The 18,439-nt window shown below is 44.7% G+C and overlaps 1 protein-coding gene across 1 annotated transcript in view; it reads right to left on the reverse strand.

Annotated features, from left to right (window-relative positions):
* The window catches only part of MAPK13 (mitogen-activated protein kinase 13), a 136,548-nt gene that overhangs the window by 64,490 nt on the left and 53,619 nt on the right, over positions 1–18,439 (reverse strand). The gene's annotated exons all lie outside the window — the stretch shown is intronic.

An 18,439-nucleotide genomic window follows, 5' to 3' on the forward strand; every position in this document is an offset into this window, starting at 1 on the left:
AAAAGAAGGACAAGGGTTTCCGACCCGTTATCAATCTCAAGTCCTTCAACGAGTGGGTAATGTATCGCCACTTCAAAATGGAGGGCATCCACATGCTCAGAGATCTCCTACTTCTCGGGGATTGGATGGTGCGGTTAGACCTCAAGGATGCCTATCTTACGGTCCCCATCTTTCGCCCTCATCGTCGGTTTCTGCAATTCATTTGGAGGGGACAGGCATTTGAATTTTCATCCCTGCCATTCGGCCTGTCGTCGGCCCGTGGTGCTTCACAAAGCTGCTCAAACCAGTAGTGGAGTACCTGCGGCCTCGGGGGTTCGCTTGATTATTTATCTTGACGACATCCTCCTGACGGACCAGTCGCGCTCGCAGCTCATATCCAACGTGAACATAACTATTCAACTTCTGCAAGACCTGGGGTTCGTGATCAACTCACAGAAATCGGAACTGCTCCCCTCGCAGTCCATGACTTTCTTGGGGTTTCTCATTGATTCCCAGGCAGCTTCCCTCAGTCTTCCGGGCCCGAAGATCAAAAAGATCAAGAAAGAACTGTCCAAGGTCTTGAGACGGGACAGAATTTCCCTGAGGCAGTTGGCCTGAGTGGTGGGACTCCTCTCTGCCTCGATTCAGGCCATCTTCCCGGGACCACTCCATTACAGGGCCCTTCAACGCCTCAAGACCCACCATCTACAACAGGGCCTTTCGTATTCGGAGCGGATAGCCTTGTCCCAGGAGGCGCGGACGGAGATCCAGTGGTGGCTGGATCACATGGAAGCGTGGAACGGCAGGGTGATTTTCGGGGCCGCACCCGATCTGGTCATAGAGTCGGACGCCAGTCGGTTCGGCTGGGGAGCTCGTTGTGGGGACATCTCCTTCGGGGGCCGCTGGACCCAGCGGGAACTCAATCTCCACATCAACTGCCTGGAACTCCTTGCGGGTTCATTCGCGATCAGATCTCTGACGCGGGACAAGGTCACTTGCTGTGTCCTTCTAAGGATGGACAATGTCTTGCCGGTACAGTATATCAACCGCTTGGGGGGACCCGCTCGAAGGCTCTAGCGGAGTTGGCAAAGGACTTCTGCCACTTTTGCCTTCAATGTCAAATCTCGGTCACAGCGGAATATCTTCCGGGATCCCAGAATGCCCTGGCGGACTAGAACTCCAGGCATCTGGAGGATCCCAGCGATTGGCCCCTGGACAGAGCAGTGTTCCTGGCTCTTTTGGATCGATGGGGTCCCTGTGCGGTGGATCTATTTGCGTCCAGGTGGAACACTCATCTTCCCCGCTACTTCAGCTGGTGCCCGGATCCCGGCGCGATGGCCGTCGATGCGTTCCTTCAAGACTGGGGTCGCGATCATAATTACGAGTTTCCCCCCTAATCAGTACCTTTCACGTAAACAGTTATTGGCCAAACTGGCAATCTTGCTTTGCCTCATTTCGTGCAAACGAGTTTCCGATGTCCGGGCTCTGGATGTATCTGCTAGGGTTTTTTCTCCGGAGGGAGTCACTTTCACGATTTCTTGTCGTACAAAGTGTAGTACCAGGTCAGTAACCTACCCCGCTTTTGAGCATACTTCCAAGCTATGCGTGGTCAGATGTTTAAAGAGATACAAAGAGGTGACGGCGGAACTCCGGCCACCGGGGGAGAGGCAACTGCTCATTTCGATCAAGAAACCTTTCAGAGCGGTTTCCTCTCTTCCATTGCCCGGTGGGTCAAGTGGATTCTATCGGAATCGGGCATTAATATCCAGCTGTTTGGGGCTCACTCCACCTGAGGTGCAAAGGCTTCTAAAGCAATCCAATTAGGTGGTAGACTGGAGGATATTATGAATGCGGCGGACTGATCATCCGAGTCGACTTTTAAAAAGTTCTACTTTAAACCAATCCATGAAGCTTCATTAGTGGTAAGTAAGCTTTGAACATGCATAATCCTCGCCTCCGGTCCTGACATAGAATCAGAAATTTCCTAGCTATCGTGAAGAAAAGTTTCAATTCTATTAATGACACGGAGGTGAGGATTATCCCACCCGCCACTGTGGCCATGGCGCCCACCCGGAATGAATTCATCATTTTGAGAGGTGGTATATTCAGTTTCTTTTACCTGAAACTATGATAGGGGCATGATATGTTTTCTACGTATATTTCGATACTGCAAGCATTGTTTGAGATGTTGTTAGGAAGACTAGGAATTCCGTGTTGTTTGATTTATTGACTATTCTTTCGGATAGCAATGCTTATCTATTGTTCACAATTGTTCTTAGGAGTGGAACCTGCGACTACCTAACGACGACTCAGTCTCAGTTAGCAGTGAAGACGAGGAAGAACGTCACCGCCTGGGGATACTTATACATGCAGTCGGATGGCAGTGTGATTGGACATTGGTTGCCATGGGAATGGGTCTCATGGGCATTGTAGTTTTTCTTTGTTGAACTTTGAACCTGCTATTAATAAAAAGTGAAGAAAGATTGTGCATAATCCTCGCCTCCGTGTCCTTAATAGAATTGAAACTTTCCTTCACCATAGCTAGGAAATTTCTCAGTCTCCAGTCCTTCATGTCTGACCTGTCCCGGTTTTTGTTCCTCAAAATCTGGTCACCTTAGTCTGGGTGCGCTCTACGCCACAGAGTGGGAGGGAGCAGTTTTTCTAGCCTATCCGCGTGCTTTCCACACAACAGCTTGGTGGAGACTTTGGTTGCTATCGGAGCTGCTGCAGTGCCCTCAGAAGGACGCATGTCTCCACGAGCATGAGTTTAGAGGCCCAGGGGTATTTTAGAGGATTTATCCTCGCTGCCCTCTGCCCAAGATCTTAGATTGGGGGAATGGAAACCTAGTACTGAGCAGCAATCTAGATTTCACTGGGGTTCTTGTGGCTGCGCCGCAAACTGAAACCACTCCAGCCCCCCGTATGCCCGAGACGTCCTCATCCTACTCGGAGGCGTTCGAGAGCAGGCTGGGTCGAGTGCTCTGTGTGTCCATTCGTTTCATGTCCGTGGTCGGAGGAGCACAGTTTGGATTGTGTGAACTAAACATTCCTGAATTTATTTATTTATGGATGGGCCAAGACGAGCGCAATGTGCGGATGGCATTGCGCACAAGCATAAGTGACGCACACATCGTTTTATGTGATCAACTGTTTTTCCACAATGACTAAATAAGTGCGGTACTCTTGATTAAAAATACTGCACCTGTACTCTAAACAGTGAGTACCTGCACTTCTAGATTTCCATTTATACCACTGACTATCCCAACTTGGACCGCGTGTATGCATGGGGCTAAGGCTGGTCAGTCTTCTCCAGCCACAAATAGATGAGAACTTGCTGTGTTCGACTCTCTTTAGGAGTGATCTCTTTTGTTCCTACACAAATCTAAACGAACTATTAAACATACAACACATTGTATAAAAAACAGAAACTGTTAACTTAAGTAGGAAAATAAGTATTCCCCAAAGTTCAAAACATAAAAGTGACTGACCATTTGTTCATAGCTATCAAAGCCAACGTTTATCACATTGCCATCAAAGATTGAATAATGGTAGGTCACTGCACAACTGCAGTTAATATGGATTATTGCATTCCTTTATGAAGTCTGTTGTCTTCCTCATTTGTAGTTAATTGAATTTCATAACAAACGTCAAAGCCAGTATGTTAGGGACTATACTTAAAAAATCATTTTAATTTATTCTTGAGATTTTGTGTTCTATTGTGCATGGGTGAGGGGTTGAATCAGGACCAGCTTTAGTGCTGGTGGCGCACGGTGCAACAATCTTTGTTGCTGTCTCCAATGGTCTCCTTCTCCACAGATTTCCTCACTACTCATACCAGTATAAAGTGTCAGAGTACTTTATATCACACATATATTAAACAGAGCCAATGATTAATAAATGTGTAAATCAGTGTTCATGAAAAGTTAGATAAGACAATGAGGTGTAGGAGCCACATGTCACTATGCTGGTATGTAGTATATTTTGAGAGGGTTTGGACTGGAGAAGCACAAACTCAGGATTTTAAACTTTAACAGGGGTTGGGATTGGCTTCACTAATAAGAATGTATTACTACCCAAACGAGCTCTTTTAGGAACATTAGGATAATAAAAGACAGGATAATCATAACGTTGTACCCTGTAACTTAAAGTCTGCATTCAGCTCTTTATTGACAGTCACAGCCAACTGTGCTATATTAGTATTGCAATTTATGAACGGCAAGTTACAGAAGTATCTCTCTCACAAATGCAGTAACCCAGTGAGCTATCTACATAAAATGCAACTCCGGTCTACATGGCACACATTCTTTGCAGCAGGCACATTAACCCCCCGTGCAACTTTATGATGAGTCAAAACTGTCAATAGGCAAAACTCCAATCTCTCTCCAGCAGGTATAATAAAAACAGCAAAGGTATCTCGACATTTGTATTGTTGCCCAAAACACAGCACCCCCACCAGTGCTGCACCCAGTGCAATAGCACTAGTCGCACCGCCCTGAAGACTGTCCTGGGTTGAATGCAGGCAAGAGTCAAAAGGTGAATAAGTGAATGCACGAGTACATGGATGAATGAGAATGCTGATGATCATGGATGGGTGGAAATATCCATCCAACCACAGACTAATTCTTACATTCAACCCACCCTCAATAAGACATAGAGTTGCAAAACAATGAAGAGGCACTTTCTATTAGCTGTGCCAATGTTTCTTAATATTCTTGCTGGTACACTACCGCATTCCCTAGCACAGTGCCACTAGCGCACACAAGTCAAACAGAAAGCAGCAACAAAATGTATATAGTGCGAAATAACATCACAAGACAAGGATAATCTCACGGTAGGGAAACCTAAATTTCGAGAATCTGAAGACCTGTAGCACAGGCATAAATAGGTTTCCTGTCCCTTTAGAACTCAGAAAACAGACTTGAATTGGTCGATGTGAGGGATAAGGCGAGGAGGATATGCTATTTTCTTCTGAGATGTGTATGGACCTGGATGTCACCAAAGGCCGTTCTGAAAATAGCTAATGATGGAGGAGTAGAAAAAGCAACAAAGCTAAAATAGGAAAAGCGGTTGGTGGGGGCAGAAGTGGTGGGAGTGGGGGGACTGCGTAGATCAGTTTTTAACCAGAAGATCACAGTTGGGCATTATTCTAATTGAAGACTCTTATGGAGGTTCCCACTAGATCACCAGGTCTTAAGTCCATCCATAACTTGACAATTTCCAATGTCAAGTTCTACTGTAACAGCAGAGGGCAGGTCACTCAGGACACATCCTGTATTTTTTAACGTGCTTGAGTCTTTCCTAGATAGTGAATGGAAGAATAAACTATGGAAGATGCATCTGAAAATGTGCCTATTTATACAAGCATTTACAATTAACAAGCTTCAACAGAAACATCCCAACAACCTCACCCCTTTCATCAAGACAACAGGCCCGAACCCTCAAAGGTATTGTGCAACGCCACCATCACTGGACAACCAATAGGCTAAATCCGATACAATCCTGTAAAAAGTGGTGACCCGACACTTACTGCACTCCACTGACCCAAGACGATTCAACAACAGTCAAAAAAGAGCCCCAAACTACAGCTGTCCACCTTCATTTAGAAGTGGTGGTCTTCACTCACCTGTACACTTTGCAAAGGTATGATGTGGCCACAAGGAGACTGGTTGGGTACTCTTAAATAACAGGCCTACCAATAAGAATAGTAACTTGATTTAACTGTAGCACCTCATTCAGCAATTCTGCAATTTCTAAGCACTGCAAATAACAGGTGCTACCATTACTTAATTTCAATGGTACTCCAATGTTTCGATCTGTGACTAGGCAGGGTTGCAGGTGAAACAGTATAAGGAAAGTAATACACAGAAGAAAAGTTAAATTTTCACTGAAGATCTCACAAAGCTGGCAATTAGCAGCTATGTCCAGAGGTGGTTTCACTACAAAAAATATAGTAAGGTGCTTCCAAATTTTTCCCAGGTTCAGAAACTATCTCTGTGTGCATCACAGGTGATTTGATTTAAGGCACTGATATAAAGAGGAATGGATTCACAGAGAACAAGCGGACCACTGTCTACATAGCCCGTAGAGGTTATTGACTCAGATTCCTCGAAAGTCCCCTACTCACCAGTCATATTGGCTCAGGAGAGATCATGACCCACCAACTGTTGAGGGTTGCCACCCATTGTGGCCACTACAGACAGTGTGGGATGGTCAGACGCCACAACCACCTAGAACAAGGAGAACAGCGTTAAGTAAAGGCCCTTGTGCATAACCACACAAAAGCTCTTTCTTCACTGTGCATCTGTCCAAAGCACACAAGGATTCTTTCCTTCTGAGTTCCAGGGTCAGGGAGGAGTCCAATCCAAGAGGACACCCACAACTAAGGAGCCGACAAACCTGACTAGGTCAGAGCCATCCTCCAGCCATGAAAGTGATTAAACCAGCCAACACGTTGGAAGTCTGTATCCTATGGTTATTTGGAGGGTCAAACGTTCATGGGGTGCAGCTGCCATGACGAGCTCCACGATAACAAGCTACCCAAGCTCTCCGATTACAGAAATATCGTCGTAACTGTGGTTATCACAGAAGGCAATTTGAAAATCTTGATCACCCCCACTTTCATAAGTAAAAGCAACAAGGTTATGACTTTGTTGCGTGTGGAGTTTATGTTACCTGTGATGCTAGATCATCTGGTTCCATCTTCTACATCTCAGTGTGTGCACACAGATTGTTTACCAGGGCGCACTGTGATGGAGAGTATGGCGCACAGTTCGGGCAATTCAGGAAGTGGATGCAGGCATTTTGGCACGGCCTGCTCAGCCTCTGACCGGGTACGGGGTGCAGCCGGACAAGAAAGGGGGCAGTGTGCTTAGCCGACAAAGGTGGAGGTTGCACACGGAGTTTTAGCTGCTAATGCCAACTTCAAGAGCAGTGAAATAGTATTTTCTGAGCAAAAGGGAATATGTGCGTTTCCTGGTTTGCAAGATGACTGGCACGGTGCCAGCGTGTGTCACACAATATCGGCTGCAACCTGAAATCACATGGTGGCCCACAATGTGTTTTAAAACCCATTGCCCCCATTGCAGAAAGTGTTTCAAACTCACATTTTGAGGAGGCTGAGCACAGAGATGTCCATCAGAGTTTCACAAACGCGACAAAAGTTGCCTGTGCGCATTTCACATGATGCGCTCCCCTGTAGCTCATAAGCTTTGAAGTAATACTGAAAAGAGACATCTTTATGAATCAATCACTAACGCAAACTGTGAATCTAGAATGAATCTAGAATATGCACTGTACACAAAACAGGAATGAACAATAATGTGAAGAATACTTTAAGATAAAGGCTGAAGCAAGCTGACCCACAGGCCCTTTCTGAATATTGTTTTCCGTTATGTTATTAAGTTAGTAACATTACCTCCTGTAGCAGCTATAGATGTCCAGCCGGACCTAAACATGTTTTAACGTCACGGATCTCATTCAGAACTCTACGGGTCACTCTTCAAAATAAAACTAATCATTGGGTTTCCTGTGGTTTTTTTAAAAAAATGATGTATTGGCATGTCTTTTGGTACGAGCCAGTGTTTACAGTTTCTGTAACGTCATTTCAAGCATGTTATATACCCTCTTTCAATAGTAACTTTCATATTATTTGTTCCACACTTTACTTTTGGGTTTCTTCCACTGCCTCTGTGTTGGACTATTTATGTTCTCAATTTATAATAATCTGCAGAGACATTTGATTGCGTAGACACAATACTCACTTTCAAATGTTCCTTATCCTGTTTGTTTTATTGATTTGCCAACATGTGGATGTCCGATTATATCTGTCTTCCAATATTGCTACATTGGAAACAAATTAAATGTGCAAAGGTCTCTTTTAAAGGTTTACAAAAATCCCTGTTGTGAGTCACTCAAAATCATATCTGTAAATGTCGCTATTCCTTCACGATTTATCAATCTCCTATATGGGAAAAGGGTACATTATTACATTAATACTAAACTTTCCCGTTCATTTTGCGTCCCTTAGTAAAATAGAAAACGTATTCCATAGCAATGATTAATATGGATTCCTTCCTAATGGAGTTTCTTGCAGAGTTATAATTTATAGCTCAGGAAGCCTCATTTAGAGAAAAAGAAGACAGACATTAAAAAGATGTACCATTGTATTTAGGAAAAATGTGTATCTGCCTTTTGCACATGGAAGGTCATAGGCAATGAGATGGCTTTGGGGAAGCGCGTCTGTCTGCAGGAGGAGGAGGCGGTGACCTGTGTTGGGGGCAGGAGCCCTTTAAAAACTTGTTCGCGCTCCCGCTACCGCGGGAAGCGCGTCTATCTGCAGGAGGAGGAGGAGGCGGTGACCTGTGTTGGGGCAGGAGCCCTTTAAAAACTTGTTCGCGCTCCCGCTACCACGGGAAGCGTGTCTGTCTGCAGGAGGAGGAGGCGGTGACCTGTGTTGGGGGCAGGAGCCCTTTAAAAACGTGTTCGCGCTCCCGCTACCGGGGGAAGCGCGTCTGTCTGCAGGAGGAGGAGGCGGTGACCTGTGTTGGGGGCAGGAGCCCTTTAAAAATGTGTTAGCGCTCCCGCTTCCGCTACTGCGGGAAGCGCGTCTGTCTGCAGGAGGAGGAGGCGGTGACCTGTGTTGGGAGCAGGAACCCTTTAAAAACTTGTTCGCGCTCCCGCTACCGTGGGAAGCGCGTCTGTCTGCAGGAGCAGGAGGAGGAGGTGGTGACCTGTGTTGGGGGCAGGAGCCCTTTAAAAACTTGTTCGCAGGGCAGCGCCCGGGCAAAGCCCGGGCCAAGGGCAGGCCCGTCCTGCGCCCATCAGCGCCTGACAGAGGCTGGGCTGGGCCACCCCCCTAACATCCTACTTTCGGAGGTGTGAGGACTCAGACTTGCAGCTGTGCTGGTTCTGTGGATAGGGGATCTTGCTGACTTTTGCGAGGTAAGGGCAGGAGCCAGGCCCCCCCGCTCATTGGTTCTTGGTGTTTGGGGCAGGGACAGCCCCTTCAAGACTCTTTGCGCGCCCGCTATCGCGGGTCGCGCTTACAGAACTTTGTTGACTTTCGCGAGGCAGGAACCAGGCCCCCCTCGCTTATTGATCCCTGGTGTTTGGGGCAGGGACAGCCCCCTCAAGTCTTTTTGCGCACCAGCTGTCGCGGATCGCGCATAAGTCGGTCCTGTGCCCGTTCGCACCCCCTCTTCTTGCTCTTGGGGGTTCCTCTGTTTTCTTGCCATCTGCAGTAGGGGCTATGGAGTGTATAAATTATCTCACGGTGTGGGGTTTCCAATAGTAGCAAGAGAGGCTTATTTGCATCCCTACAGTTTGGGTTTCACCCCAAGGCAAGAAAGATGGGTCGACGGCGTGTGGGGGGGGGTCGAAGAGAAGCTTGGTACAAATAAAACCTTAGATGGTTTATTACAAAAGGCCGTTGGGGCTCTAGAGAAAGAAAGAGAGCTGGTGCAGCGCCGTTTAGCTGTTCCATCTTCTCCAGCTATTACTGCAGCCCACGACGTCCTTCCCATACAGTCCACCTCGCATACAGGATCTCTACCTATATCGACCACCCTCTCCCTTTCCCCTGTAGGAATCCTCCAGGAGTCTCAGGGTGAAACGCCACATGACCCCATTTCACCTGCATCCCTTATTCTGCCGACCAGGAGCTCTTCCAAGAGAGAGCCCACAATCACCGTTGTTCCCAAGGGCAAGAGGAAACGTAGGGAGCCTGTCATTATAAATAAACGTACCAGGACTTTGAGCCCCCTTCATCCGACCCAGCTCCCTAACAAGGTCATGGATCCATCCTCCTCACCATCGACCAACAGTCAAATGGGTCTCTTAGGGTTCTCATAAGAGAAGAGATCTCTAAGTTGCTTCTTCCAATTTCAACCCGCTTTCAAATAATAGTGGAGAAATTAGAAGCTTTTATTAAGTCACAGAAGCCAGTATCCTCCCCTACTATAGATATTTTACCTCAATCGTACCATTCTTATCCTATTCAGGAGCAGGTTAGTGTTAACAGATGACCTGCCCCAATGAGTAAGAGCCAATCTCCCTCTATAAATCAAGACAAAATCAGTTCTGCTAGAGCTCCAAATACTCCGAGTATTTCTCCGCTGATGGCTCCAGTCCATCCTCTAGACAGGATATCCTTTCTGCCAAACTCAGTGCCTAGTATTGGTACCTCTAATTCCACTTGTGACCATGTTCCCTCTGGCTCCTTGCAGAGGACCCAGACCATCGGTCCAACTGGAATAAGAGCACTGAAACTTCCCCCAGAGTCATGCCCATATGTTTTGGTTATTTCTAATGTACCTGTACTTAAAACCAAACCCTCGGAATCCTTCGCTGAGCTCAAAAATAAGGTTATCCATTGGCTGCATGCCAACGCGGGGTTTGCATTTTCTATGACATCCTCAATTTTGATGGTGAGAAGGGTTGGGTGGCTGGGTTCTCTAGAAAAGATCGGTACAGGGGATTGTATTGTTATCAATTTCAACTCCCCTGTTCTTGTACGGCAAGTTGTGTTGAATGCAGATAGACCATATCCTTCAGCAGGCATGGTCTCTCTATGTAGACTACAAGCGTTTTATCCACCTGCACGGCCATCCATGAACAGGCAACCTCTATTGTTTAGTAAAGTTTCCTTTGACACTGAGATACGGTCTAGCCTTGACCTTGGCCCCAGACATCCATCGCTGTCGCTTTCGGAGATAGATTGACTATGTGATGGTCCGGGGGAGAGGATCCCAACATTCTTGTTTCCGAGCACACTAATCATACTGTCCTCGATGTTCCTATTTCAGCAAGTTCATTGTCTCTGACAGACCCTGATAATCGGGGATCTTTTGAAAACATTTTTCATTTAGCTAATAAGGAGGGGGCTCCTTTTTCTACAACAATTTCTAGGGATCCAGGGCTCTATTGCTTAGATACCCCACCAGATTTGAATTCATTGGGTTTACCACTTTGTGAAGTGCACACCACACAGGACAACACAGATATAGGCAACCATATGTCAACGGGGAATAGTATGACCCCCCGGCTGTACTGCCCTTAGCATGAAACACCCCCCTAAGGAAGTTAGATACACCAAATCTAATGATCTTGCTAAAGTTCTCAGCTGGAATATAGTCAACGTCACATTTGAGCCCAACCCCCTGGTTCAAGAGATATATCAAGAAGAGGATGCCTACTGGGGGATTCCACAGCTAGTCTCTAATAAAAGGCCGAGACTGAACAAAACAGCTCGTTTAGTGGCTGATATTACATTAACATATGGCCTTCGAGCCTGCAATGGTCGCTCCTGCTCTGACATAAATCTGCATCCCACTTTCAAACGAGGTGGGTCTAGAAGCCAGATTGATTATATACTCCTCAATATTCGACTGTGGGGTCATATGGCTGATATGAGAGTACAAGAGCATGTAGAGAGTGACCACGACCCACTGATTCTGTTGACTAGAGGCCTATTCCCTTTACTTGAGATACCCCACTCTAAGGCTTATGCCCAACAGCTAGCTCTATCAAATAATAGATGCAATTTAAAATGGGAGTCTGTTACCACATCCCCGGAGCATCTTTCTTCAATATACAATCTGCTAGCCAATCAAATGGAGTGCATGCTCCATTATAAAGAAGACGATGAGGGTGATAGGCTTTTAGCAGCCCACAGCAAACTGTTTGATTCCCTAAAACATCTTTTTACAAAAGAGATCACCAGCAACCCCAAGAAAAAGTGCCGGGCACGGTGGTTTACTAATTCATGTAGGGAAGCACAGTTCACTTTATTGAAAGCTCTAAAAACTGGCCAAGTTGAATCCATAAGAACAGCTAGAAAAGATTATAAGATCGAATGCACCAAGGCACGCAGAAGCTGGGAAGAGGCTAGATGGGCTGCTATTTTGGAATCTGCTAAATCAAAAGATACCTCCAGGTTTGGGAAATTAATAGCAGAAAACTGTGGAGACTCCGCCTCTGTACCTGGCACATCAATTCTTCCCACAGCCTGGGTCGAGCATTTTGGCCAATTATATGCAGGTCCATCTGAGGCATCTTTCAGGCCCCTTGACGTCCCAATAATCCAAGATGCTACCCTGGTCATATTCACCTTAGCTGAAACAAGCGCCGCTATAGATTCACTAAATTGGGGAAAGGCTCCAGGTCCTGACAAGATTCTGGGCGACTTATACAAGACAAGACCTAACATATAGGCTCCTTATCTAAATCGAATCTGCAATGCAATCGCAGCAGGAGCCCCTATCCCTTACTCATGGAAAGGGGCTGAGATAGTTCCCATCTTTAAAAAAGGTAGCCCCAATATTCCAGCTAACTAGCGCCCGATCAGTCTCCTGGACAATTTTCTAAAAATGTATGCTAAACATCTTCTGTGCCACCTCGACGAATGGATCTTGGAATCTAATGCCTTATCTAATCTACAAGCAGGGTTTAGACCTTCTGTGAGTACTACTGATCAAGTCTTGAGATTCCTGGCAATTAAATGGAAGAATGTGGACTTGGGTGGGGGGGGGGAAATCTGTATGTGGTCTTCATAGACCTGAGAGCTGCGTTTGATCTGATCCCCAGGAACATGCTATGGTCGACACTCTCTAATATGGGGGTCCCTTCAGGTCTTTTGAACCTTATTAGCCGACTTCATGACAACACCTATGCTTTAATTAGATGTGGCAAGGAGGGTGAGCTGACAGATCCTGTGGCTATCAACAGAGGTGTCCGGCAGGTGTGCGTTCTGGCTCCTACTCTTTTTTTGCTTTATATTAACAACTGTATCCGTTATCTGGAGAATTGCACAAATGACTCGCCCAAATTGGCTGGGGTAAAAATCCCCTGTTTATTGTACGCGGACAATACAATCTTGCTAGCTAAATCACCCATGGGGATCCAAAATTTGGTTAACCAATTTTGTGTTTTCTGTAAGGATTTTGGGCTTGACGTTAATGTTAAAAAGACGAAACTTATGATATACAGCAATTCAAGAAAACGACCATGTGCCAGAATTGAAATGAATTCAGTCCCGCTTGAGAAAGTGGAAGAGTTTGACTATCTGGGAATTAGATTATCGACCACAGGAAAATGGGAGGCAGCCATTGATAAAGGGGCACTTATCTTAAGCCAAAGAGGTGGGGCCCTAGTACGTAGATCTAGAAAGGCACCAAGTTCCCCTTTGATCACAATTGCCGAGATCTATAACGCCCAAATCCGTGCGGCTGCCCTGTATGGAGCGGAACTCTGGGGATTACATAGAAGATTGGATATTTTACAAACAAAAGAACTTCCTCAGACAGGTCTCTCGGTTAGGGGTAGGTACCCCAATGATTCCTCTCAGGCTCGATTTAGGATTAAACAGCATCAAAACCATAGCGGCCCCGAGATCGCTTTCCTATTGGATCAGACTTTAGAAAACTGCTGAACTCGAACCATACAGGGCGGCGGTGAGGGAACTTATAGCCACTCCTCAGGGCCCAATCAAAATCCAATGGTTGCAGGAGATGAAATCTGCCTGGGTTAAAATAGGTTTCTCCCATTACTGGGAACACCCGGAATTGATTCCCAACAATGCGAAACAACTTGGCAAAAGAAGATACTGGGAAAAAGTCAATGAAGATCTACAGCGCCAAAACGGGCTGGGCAGGTTAACAACAGAATTCCTCCAATTCAAACACGAACCCTGTCCCGAGACTTTTATGAACCTCCCTATGCCACCTTATGCTCGTGCCCTCTATCTACAGTTCAGATATGGTTCCCTGCCTATTAATAATCATACGGCCCACTGGTCATCCAGAGACCCCTCAACTGACAGATGTATATCTTGCCCTCATTATAAAGAAACGACTGAGCATATTCTGTTCTTCTGTCCTCTATATAAGAGTCCTAGAGGAAAGTGGATTATCCCCCTCTGTAAAAACTTATTATTGTTGGACCGAGCCAATGCCATCAGAATATGCAAATATGAAACATCCACACTGGTAGCTTCCTCAGTTACCAAATTTTTGTCGGAGGCTTGGTGTATCCGTCGCAAGCATATTTCTGTGAAGGGCCCTTAGAGCTCTAGGCCGTGCCCTTGTTTGTTTACAGAGGGAGATTTTAACAAGATTTATATTCCTTTGTTTCTCTTTTTAAAACATGCCATATACCCTGTCATTATTTTGAAACTATTACTTCGTATGTGACACTTTTTTTTGGTATTTTAGTAAGAATCCGTGGCCCTTTGCAGGAGCAAATTGAGATCGCACAAGCTCACAGAGATGTTTTTTATGCCAAAACTTGCAAATTGCCGTATTTTAAGTTTGAATTTAACCTTAGCTGTAAGGATTTTACTGAAATATTTTATATGTTCGTTGATTATTAGATTTTTACAGTATCCTGAATGATTGTTACTATGAATTATGATGAGCTATCGCGATTCCAACGGATTTTATATGACTATGTAAGATTGTTCTTTTTCTTTTTGTAATTCTAAATGGTCCAAACTTTTTTGGATCAAATGTATTTAAATAAAAAATAAATAAACTCAGAGTTGGCTTCATGGTTCTAAAACTGCATGGCATCCCGTAATTGCTAAAACCTTGGCTGCGGTTAAAAAGTATACCTAGAGGCCAACTTTGTTACTGATGTTAAACAATATGTGCAGACAGGCTGTATGTGTTCCCAGATTAAAAGTTTGCATACAAAGCCTTTGGGACTTTTGATACCCTAACCTACTGTTCCACTTAAACCTTGGCAAACTTTATGAATTGATTTTATTGTGTAGTTACCCAAAAGTCAAAATTGTGCAGAGATACGGGTTATTGAATATCATTTAACAAAGATGGGCATTTTATTGTATAAAGCAGACTGCCATATTCTAAAGAATTAACGTAGATGTCTGCAAATAGGCGTAGTAGGTTACTTAAAATACACAGGTTTGAAAACTGGCAGGGGTTCCATGTTTACATCAAAATTTTGGTCTGATTTTTAAACAATAGGATGTAGAGGTTTGCTTGTCAACTAGTTATCACCCTTGAACAGACAGATGGTTTGAATAAATGTGTTGAACAATATTTGAGTTACCAGGCATTGGTGCAGGAAAAGGACTGAAGTAAGATGCTATGGCTAGAATTAATGTACAGTAAAAGTGACATTCTACCAAAGGAATGTCACTATTTTTGTATGTTTGAGTAGCAAACTAGAAGTTTACCACTGGATTATCTTCCTCTACACCAGTGTCTTCAGTTCAAGAACATTTAAATAAACTCCCTAAAATTCAGAAGGCCGCACAAGAGTCATTAGAGAAAGCCAAAGCAAGTTATAAGCTTATTCCGATAAGGAAAATAATTCCAGCACCTCAATATATAATGGGTGAAAAATATAGCTACTCACAAAAAATTTGCATTCAAAGAATGTTTTCAAGTTGGAACCTAAATTTGTGAGTCCATTTTATATTCAATGTGTGGCGATTCCAATAACATATCCTTTAAAGTTACCCCAGTCTCTGAATGAGTCATCCCATGCTTCAGGTCTCCTTGCTAAAACCCCACTCTACAAAACACGGCTTGCTCCAAACTGCACCAATTCAGGTTAATGCTGAAAAAGAATATCAAATGCATAAGACCTAAGAATTATTATGAGATACAGTTTTTGGTTGTTGGAAGAGGTTTGGTCTAGGGGAATACAAAATAAAGCACCCCCCCCCCCCCCCGGCAGAATGTGAAGAGCCCTCCCCCACCAATTCTCCAATACATCCCAGATATTGATTGGCCTTCAGCTGAATGAGGGCCAACTGATGAGTTAGGGCGGCCCTGAAGTACTGCACCTCAGGAGCTGCGTTATGCCCCATCATAGGATTGAGCCAATAATATTCATGATTCATGCCGAAATGATTTCCAGAAACTAGGACTCCAACTGCTGGGACGTTGACCCTTTAGGGACAGAGGCACTGTCAGGATGCAGCATTTGACATGCCTATCAATAGGAGCTAAATATGCACTATGCGCTTCATGAGGGTGCATGTCCTCAGAAGCAGAGGAGAATGGAAGGTTATGCAGGGTTTGGGTGCTGCTTAGACAAAAGCCTTGCATCTTAGGGCATGGTTCATGAAACACCTGAATAAGGACAAGAAGGACTACATATCTCATGACATCTTAAGGCTCTTCTGAGACTTGCCAAAGGTGGTGGCATTTTTGAAGCAGAGAGTATGTTTCTCATGTTCGAAATTATCCATGCTAGATAATCGTGATTCATCGTTCCTGCCTCTGAGACTTGTTATTGCAGTTCTGGTATCTGTTCTTATGTCAACTCAGGAAAGACATCTGGAAAGCAGAGAATTATCTTGTGAGAACAGAATTGCACTTCTTTGTTTCACAAGGAGTTGTCCATAGGGATTTCGAACTCTCTAGCACTTGTTTGTTTCTAAAAGGGTCATACATAACAGTATCAATGCTATTGCACTGTTTACTCCATGAGGAATCACCTGTGTGGCATAGGAACTATTGTGAACTCCAATTAAATTAGCAGACATATTTTCGTGTGGTATGCTGATATCAAAGACAGTGAATTGGATAAATATTTGAACAAGGTTAGAAACTTCACATGCACTACTAATGAGTTCTTTCATTTAGTTATCCACATGCCACCTTTAACACAATCTGTCAGACCCTGTTAGGGGTGCCACAGGGCACACAGAGGATACTGGACCCTAACTGTGATGACTGAGGTCATTTCCCACTGGTGTTCTGGAGTCCATCCTACTATGGCTTGGCATAGTGGGCCAAGTACAATTGTTTCTGCAGAATAGCGAAGCTAAGCAATTCAGAGCATCAGAAACGATGATATAATGTCCAGTCTGTAGTGTCTTGCATGATTTAGAACAGAACCTTTCTGGCCCCGAGGACTCCGGATCAGTGTGAGGTTATTGCGAAAACAGAATGTAATGAAAGCTTGGTTTAGAATGTGGGGAGTTCATAGGTACACACAAAGGAAAATATATGTGAATTACAGCTCTCTGTGTGGCTTAGTCATTCAGCAGGTACCAGGCTGGGGTGCTACAACTGGCGATGAGCTAGAGGATAAGTAACTCTCCTTGAAAGTTTGCCATGGTCCAAGCAAACAGCTTGTGCGTGCCACATCTGCCTTCGTCAAAGTACTGAGTCGACTGTTGGCATGTGTGCAGTCAAAGCGCAACTCCAGCCATTGCGAAGCATGTGAATGGAAAGACAGCTTCACGGAAAAGTCTACGCATTGTTGGTCAAGAAACTATGACCAAGATCATACAAAAAGGTACTGCACTGCCACGCAAAATAAAGGTATACAGTATACGGAGCATTAATGATGAAGACGGATACAACCAGGTTTATAAAGTATGGATAAAGACAATCATAAGTTACCATATACTAATACAAAGGATAGTGCTGGCTGACAGAACAATAAAAAAAGAAGCATACTGCTATTACTCTTACATGAGTCTTGATAAGTGGAGCATTACAACCTCAGCGCTGGGTGGGGAGCCTCCAGAAGAAGCACTGGGTTTGTGCTTAATGAGCTGTCCAGTACCAGAAGCAGCACACCATCAAAGCTGGCGGCTGGCGGCTCAGAACAATGCCAGAGGTCTCCATGAGTGATAGGGATCTGATGAAGACCAAGAAGAAGGTCACAACTTCAAAGACTGTCCTGGATGACTCTGTGGCTAAAACACCATTGGGCCTCTGTGATGATGCAGGTTCCCAGGGAGAGTTGGCAGCATTTGACATAGCTCCACCCTCAACGTCAGCCACTTACATGAACAGTTTCAATGTTGCCACCACCAGCACCATTTGACACTGCTAAAAGCAAAATATTGATGATAGGTGGACTGTATGGCTAGAGACAATAGAAGATTTCTTAGATGCACTTGAAGAGACTGATAAACAGGAAGAAATAACTCAAAAATCTTGCTGGTGATGATGTGAAAGAACTCAAAAAGAAAAGGCCAAGAACTGACGTAGAAGTCACAATACCATCAGATTAAGAATGCTATGTTGTCAGTCAAGAATGTCAAAGAGTTGGTGAAACAATTGATTAATTTGTGGAAAGACTCAACACATTCATCCAATACTGTAAGTTCAATTCATGTAATGATGAAGAAGTCATGCGGCTTAGAGTGATCGACCGATGTTTGTCGATTCATTGGGATGACAAATGCTGAGAAAAACTCTTAGTCTTCAATGAGTCTTAATGGCAGCTGGAGCGTGTTGAGAGACAAGCTGCCGACATGGAGGTCGAAGTGCCCAGAGCAAGTCAGTCATGAGTGTGAACAGTAATTTGAAACAAAAGACTGATGCACACAAAGTGATATCTACACGCACAAAGGAGTTGTGGTTCTGATGTGGATTCGCGTTTCCACATGAAGAAAAGTGTCCCGCATTGGTCAGATATGCAAATTCTGTGGTAAAGAGAACCATTTTGTGACAAGGTGCTGAGTGAAGGGAAA

The sequence above is a fragment of the Pleurodeles waltl genome, chromosome 6 (assembly GCF_031143425.1).
Source record: "Pleurodeles waltl isolate 20211129_DDA chromosome 6, aPleWal1.hap1.20221129, whole genome shotgun sequence".
Lineage (NCBI taxonomy): Eukaryota > Metazoa > Chordata > Amphibia > Caudata > Salamandridae > Pleurodeles > Pleurodeles waltl.